An 8,142-nucleotide genomic window follows, 5' to 3' on the forward strand; every position below is an offset into this window, starting at 1 on the left:
GATCCATAAAATTCAGGTTCAAAAGCGCAAAAACCCACGACATCAGATCTGAACAGTGAACCGATTAAGAGAAGAAAGACGAATGATATGTCTGTTCCCAATGATGTACGCCTGTATTCGGGAAGAAAAAAAGTCGATGTAAAATGTGCAGTTTGAAGAAAATGGAATCAAGGCCTTTACTCATCGTGCTTACATTGTAAAGTGTATTTGTGATGCAATAATAAGAATAATCGTATGAATAAATATTACGATATTGATCAATGTTTATATTTTTATAAGTAGGTACTTACTGCCCGAAAGCACCCGAAAGTCTAATTGTTAAAAAACAGAATAAAAAATAGTAAAAATATTAAAATATATATTTCGTCTTATTCAACTCTTAAATAACGAAAAAAACATTTGAAACGAAGTTTTTTGATACCTTGGGAAGTAACGGGTTAATCAGTGAAAAAAATTGCTAACCTTCGCCCATTATCATTTCCATGAAGCAAAATAATCCTGAGTTATTTAAAAGACTGCGGAAAAGGATTTACAGGAGTGTTTTTAGATTATATGCTGTTGAAGAGTGTCCCAAATGCAGAAAGCGCAAAACCCTATAATAACCCAGTAAACCTCAGTCGAAATGGCAAAGATTGTAGAGTAATTTCAATAATAAGTATGACCATGTATCACCCTCTCGCTCCGAACTAAAGTGGCTTCGTTTTTTTCAGCGCATAAATTTTCAATCTCTCTCACTTCTTCATAATATTCCTCACAACCCTTGTGCTCCAAAATATCTTGCTGAGAATTTCATATACCTTTCTGATCATGGTCTTTTACTTCGCTCTTTTCAAGAGAAAACACTTTCCATTCCTCGACATATCACATAATTTTTCAGCTTTTCCTTTTCCGTTCAAGGTGCTAGACTTTGGAATGAGCTACCTCTTCTTATAAAAAATACACCTTCTTTAGCCACCTTCAAGAAACGCCTGAAACATTACTATATATTCTTAGAATCCTGAACTCCCTAAATTTTAATATTAAAAATTATAAATATTTATATTTTCATCCCTTTCTTTCCTTGGTTCCTGTTTTTCTTTCATTCCATACTAATTTCGGATTCCACATTCCTCATCCATTAATATGTATAACATAATGTATTTAAAAAAAATAATATGTGGAAGCCTTATCTCTTAATTAAAAAACATATGTTATTTTTAATTCATTATGTTTTTTTATTGTATACATTTTCGTTTTTTAGTACAAATATTTAGCCAACTCTTCTTTGGATCAGTCTGTTTTTTGGTTGGCTGAAAGATATTGCTTTTAGTAACAAGTCCGCTAAAGCACTTATTCTTTGTACGTACTTGAAGTTTTAAATAAATATTAATAAATTACGTATCCAAGAGATAGAGCAGCATTTTCCAGTTTCACTTTTGCCATACTAAGTTAGTCGATGAATTATTGAAAAAAAAAATATTTACATGATAAATAGTTTCTTTTAGGGAGACCTCACTACTCTCTGCATATGTTTATCTAGTTTTATGAATATTATGAATGTGCTCTTACAATTTATTAGAAAAACAATAAAACGTCTAATTACAAATGCAAGTAAAAACAACAAAAATATCTTAATTGTAATGGAAAAGAACCCTGACAATCTAGCAATGTATTATGTGCTAACATAAATTGTGTCAGTTTTCTTTCAAATTTGAAAATGAGCACCAAAATTAAAACAAAATGATAAAGGCTGTACGTCATTCGAAAGAAAAATTTTTGCTCTACAAGATACATTACATAACATATTATTTAATTTGATTACAAGCTTTTAAAACAATGAAGAAGTTCAGTGGTTTTTTAATTCGTTAATAGACTCTTAAACAAAGACTTTTTTTTTCATGTATCGTATTATCAGGGCTACGATTTTTTAAAGTTTTATATTTCTGAAATAACTCCGCGTGTGACGTCAAAGGTTCATTTCCGCTTATTCTTATTCAGTTCTTCCCATTGGTCCAAAAACGGCAAGCAGACCGGAAATCTTCCATAGCTCTCATATCATAGGTTGATTCCCATGATATACAAGTGACTTTATTCAAAGTAGTGCGTTTTTATTAAAAGCAACATTTTTTTCTGGCATTTTCAAGATTTTTTTTGCATTTTCAACATTTTCAAAAATTTTCCGTTCAATTTAATGCTCTGATTTTTACCCCGCACAAAAAAACATTTTTTGTATCCAATTTCCCGTAGGGCTGAAGCTCCAGATTTGAAATTCGAACATGACAAGTAGACGAACGTAAGAATTTTCGACATCTTTTTCTGTTCGCGTTCAATCGAGGGAATAAAGGAGAAAATAAATATGAACACTACTCATGTTAACACCTAATTCGTTTAAAATTTGTATATGTTACATAGTATGTTGTATGCATAGTATGTTGTGATTAAAACGGATGATTTTTTTATTCAGTGGTGTGAACACGGCCATTCTTCACACTTGGAGAAAGATTTCCACACTGCATCGCACAAATTCGTGGCACCTCCCGTCACTAGATGTCGCTAGCCGTTCCATTAGTAATTACCGCCATAATTCAAGCCCCGAACATTCGTACCTTACTGCGCAACCAACTCATCTGTAGAATTGACGAGAGCGCCTCAATTAATAATGTTAAATTTATTAATGACTTTTGAAAATTTTACCTGTTTATCATCTCTTAAAAACCAACTCAAACAAATTAATTAACAGGCGTGTTAATTTGTTAAAATAATTTATTTATGTACATATATCTACAATCTCATTATAATCATTATTTATATTTTTTTCCTTCCCTTTCCTCATAAAGTGATTCACAGGGCACTATATTGATCTACTAAATGCAGTGTATTTCGATAATCTGTTACATGAAGGTAAGATGATCAGTCCTACGCTTCAGATCCAGGTCCATGAACAATAAAATATAGCAAATCAAAAAATCTTTCAAATCAATATTTTACTTCTACCCTGCCAGGAATTGAACCCAGGACCTCATGAATAGTAGGTGGATACGTCAATCACTACACAAGAAGGCGGACTTATCTCCACTCAATTTCTTCATTTAGGACTTTTACCTTAGATCAGCCATCGAGTTGAAAACACTCGTCCAGGGTTATTGTTTTTAATAATTTATTTTTTACACACACTATATACTTCATGGGCCAGGACACAAAGATCTAGGTACTATCTAGTATCTAGCTCCTGCTCCGTAAAATTATCATTTAGTCAAGTCTATGTATCCCAATAAAATCTCTAACTAGGGGGTTAAATCAAGTTCATAGGATCAATCATTATCAGGGTAGATTGCGTAGCCTTAAAAAATCCATTTATCTATAATGATTTAAACGTAGGCATTCATTCACAATAGTACTGTGGGTAATTAAAATTTACAGGTTTAAATTTATTGAAATATAGAGGGAAAACATTATTGAAAAGGGAATATGGAAGTCTAGGCATTTACAGGGCTTATGACCTGTCATTGGCTGGTTTAATTGGCCACTTTACACACTGTAACATTCACCATTCTGCCCATGTTTAAACATCCACATTTCCTCATCTCTTCCATGTGTTGACTTTTGTGAAGTAAATGAGTTGAAACCTTTATTATGTGGGTGAGATTCATCCGGCTGAACCAAATCACCTACTAGGCTACGCCTGAAAACAATGTTTTCCCTCTCTGTTGCAATAAATTTAAATTTTGACATACTCAAACATTGTTGAAAATTTACAGGTTTTGTGCTGCATTTTCAACATTTAAGCTAACAGTATTTGAACATGAATGTATGTATTTATTTATTATACGGCACAAGTGCCTTTTACAATATAAAATATAACAATATAATGAGTTAGTTAGATATACAAAAATTAAAACACTGAAAAAGAATATTAAAACATGGGTATAAAAAGAAAAAGAAAAATAACGAGAAAAATATATGTATTGATTATTTATTTATTTATTAATATACACGGCACGCAGTGCCTTTTACTTTACAAAGGTACACATTGAAAAGAATATAAACACTTCAATATAATGTGAAAAACATAAAAATCAAATTGAAAAGTATTTTGTTACATAAATACTATGAAAAAGCAGTTTCGTAAAAAGAACATATTTAGATATAAAAAAAAATATTTAAACAATGTTTGCAGATAAAATTTTAAAAGGAAAAATATTTTTTCATTTTTTTCTTCAAGAGGTACAAAATATACAAAATATAATATATATTAAATACAATAAAATTGTTTTGTCTAAAAAAAAAAATAAAAAAATATATGTATCAAAAAAATTGTTATAATAATAACAATTAAACTAATTAAAAAAAATAAGTTTACATATAAATATGGTACACAATAGTACCCATACAAAAGTAAACATAGAAAGCACTATTATCTAAAGAATGTAAATTACCGTTCACCATCTTTGAAATGATTAAAAAGAGTTGATTTATATAAACTATACTTTATGTTAAAAATATCAGCAACGTCGGAATAGTTATTGTCAAGCACATGTAGTCGATTAAGAATAGCATTATATGAGTATACTGTTCGCGAATTGTTGCAACTAAACGGAGGTACTTAACGAGTCCTTTGTCCAGGTACCTTGAAGTTAATGAGTGCAGTTACATGTAAAGTTAACAATCTTAAATCATTTCAGTAAATCTATAATTTTTCTTAGATGTATGTTTGTCAGCATACAAAAGATACAAAAATATAAAATGAATTAATACCAGATCATTAGCATAACGCTGCCCTGCTTAAATATGTGTCATATGGTCTGTATCAATCTGAAACATTAAATACCTCTTCAGGAGTTCCTCAAGGATCCAATTTGGGACCAATGTTATTTATAATCTTTATAAATGATATTGGTAAAGTCATAAAATTTTCTAATTTTCTCTTATTCGCTGGCGACCTAAACATTTTTTGTGAAATACTGACTTCTTTAGATTGTATTAAACTTCAGTGTGACATTCAAAATATAATTCAATGGAGTAAACAAAACAAATTATTCTTCAATGTTTTGTAATGGCATACACAAGAGCATCCAAAACAATATGCTATCGTTATCTCATGGACAGAGTGAGGCTTGAAAGGGCTTCAACGTCCAGAGATCTCGGGATGTTGTTTGATGCTCAGTTATCTTTTAATCTTCATATTGTTAATCTATGTAATAACTCCCTAAAAATGCTTGGTTTTGTTCTTAGAAATGCCAAGATATTTTCTAAGACTCAGATTATGAGGACATTGTATAATTCCTTGGTAATAAGTCTTTTGGAGTTTAGTTCCATTATTTGGTCGCCACATGAGACTCAATACTCTTTGATGGTGGAGAGAGTGCAGAAAAAATTTCTGCGCTATCTGTACCTAAAAGACTGTGGATATTATCCTTGGCTCTTCCCAAATGACTTTTTACTGGGTATGCTAAGCTATCAGTCATTATGGAGGAGGAGGGACGTTCATTTGGGTGCTCACTTTTTCCAGGTGATCGGTGGTCGCATACATAACTCAGAAATTCTGATGAATGTAGGTCTGTTCGTACCTGATAACTATCTTCGTCAAAGACAGCATCGATTGTTTTACCTACCACGATGCAGAACCAACCTGCCAATGGTTATGCCGGTTGGTAGAGCAATCTTGCTACTTAATTGCATCGCCTCGGATGTCGACATATTTCACGACAGTGGGCCTTCACTTAGGAAAGCACTTTGTAACTTTTAATTTTTGTGTTTACATTTTGCTATATTATTTTAATAACATAACTATCTACTGTTAATTGTGATGTATTATTGTATTTAGAATGAATTGGGTCTTTTTTCTGTAATGTTCTAAATATCTGAATAAATAAATGAAATGAATAATAAGGAAAACCATTTGGTAAACGAGAAATGTTAACACTCGTAACTGAACAGAAATTAGATTTTATTCATCTTATTAAAAAACGCAAAGATGCATCCGAAATGGCGTCGTTAGTTAAATTTTTATTCGTTCTACAAATGAGTTCGTTGCACAGTACACGTCCCCCCGGTATCAGCGCTACCTGGTGACGGCGGCTGGCGACTGGCGGATGGTTGTTTCAAGATTAATTAAAATGCTCAGGTAAAAGTATTGTAGCCAATTACACGCCGCCGTGAACACGGTTCGGCACTCTCCATCTCACCCCATCCATTAGACAAAACTTTTATTTATTTTCTCTGTTTATCTCGTTAAAGGGGCTTAGATAAATCGCACCCCTGCGCGAGGAGTCGCGAAATGGGAAATCAAATTATGCCGGGTATGGAAAATGGGAAATCACCCGCGCAATCGGCTCAACATAGGCAGTGATCTATTGTGAGCTGTATGTTACTTAATAATGTGGCAGAATGTTAGAACGAAGGCAACGACCCTGGATATCAAATATTATATGTATTGTACATTATAACCAGAGGCGGTTCCTTAGTATGTGCATAAATGCAGTGCACTGCCAAGTAAAAATATGTGGAAATAAATTAGTAATATTTTTAATAGTAAAAATATGTTATCGGTACAAAGAAACAGGGATTCGTTGCAATATTATACTCTTAAATATCATAATATTAAATACTAGCGCCAAAAGATCTAGCGAGATCGACTCTAGCGGACGATTTTTTCATCTTGTCGACGCATGCGCAATCGTCCCCGTGCATGTTCTGTTTTGCACAGTTCTTTACCCTGAATTTCTATGAAATATGTCATATCTCCTAAGATCGTCATTTGAGCGAGATAGACAACGCTTTATACCGGTGAATCGCGCGTTAGAGGGAGAAGATAATATACATACTCTGGGCATTGCCAACGCATGCGCAGATTTGAAGTTTGAATTTTGTTTGCAATGTCACCATGCGTAATGACATTATATTAGTACGAATTTAGTTGATTTAGTATCCTATAACGTGCGTATAATGTAAGGCGAATTTAGCGTTCCTGGTTCCGATGCGCGGTCTGTCATACTATTGCACGTTTATCACGTCAGACCTGTCATATTGTTATAATATTATTAAACTTAATGTACAAGTTCTCAAAATGTAAAGAAATGCACTGCCAATGTTTTCGGTCAAGAGCCGCCAGTGATTATAACATACTTCAATTTTGTGGGACTCACTCGGAAACCAACGCCTACTGTTATCTGACCTACTACCGTTTTAAAGGTAGTGTCGAAAGTGAATCATTCATTTTCTGAATGTTTTATTTTATTTTATTATATTGGAAAGTCAACAGACATTTGTAAAAATGTAAATCGCATGGAGTATTTTATTTATTTATTTACATACATAAGTTTATTGTACATTATTTGAGATATAAGTCCCAACTCCATGTGACTAAAAGTCCTGTGTTGAGATGGGACTAGCAATTAGTTGACACAGACACATGAGTATATCACCACAAATATAGGATCAGAAACATAAAAAATATAAAAAAGTATTGTGCGAATTCATGGAATAAAATTCCTTGTAATCATCAAATACGTTTATTAATAATATTTTGAGTTACAGGTGACGTACAATCTATTTTTTTGTTTTGTTTAATAGAATGTATGTCCTCCTTTTGCTTTAAACACGTTTTGGTATGGAATCAATTAAACTTCGGCAATTTTCTTTTATTCTGTCACCTAGAAACCACATCTGAATAACAGCTTCTATCATCTTTGTCTTGGTGGTGCAGTCCAATTTTTGTATCCTAGATTTACAAATCACCCACAAATTTTCTATAGGCTTAAGGTCAAGTGAATTTTCATGCCAGTCTAAAAGAGTTATCTTTTTATCATTGAAATACTTAAGCATAAACTTCGATACGCGACAAGGAGCTGAGTCCTGTTGAAATACAGCCCCACCATTAGGACAACATTTACTCAGTTCTGTACTCAAGTGCTGCTCCAATATAGCTTTATACTGTAGGCTATTCATCATTCCATCTATTGGTATCAATGATCCGGTTCTCATATACGAAACGGAGCCCCAAAACATCTTCTTCTTCACAGGATGTTGCACCGTTTGGTCAATATGAGCCACGGTAAGTTTTTCATTTCCACTTTTTCTAACAAATTTTGTGCGATATCCCTGCACGAGAAAGTGGGTCTCATCTAAAAACAGCACCTTACTCCATTCTTCTACAGTCCATTT

The sequence above is a fragment of the Micrasema longulum genome, unplaced genomic scaffold (genome assembly GCF_059751315.1).
Source record: "Micrasema longulum isolate JH-2025_06_02 unplaced genomic scaffold, ASM5975131v1 h1tg000383l, whole genome shotgun sequence".
Taxonomy (NCBI): domain Eukaryota; kingdom Metazoa; phylum Arthropoda; class Insecta; order Trichoptera; family Brachycentridae; genus Micrasema; species Micrasema longulum.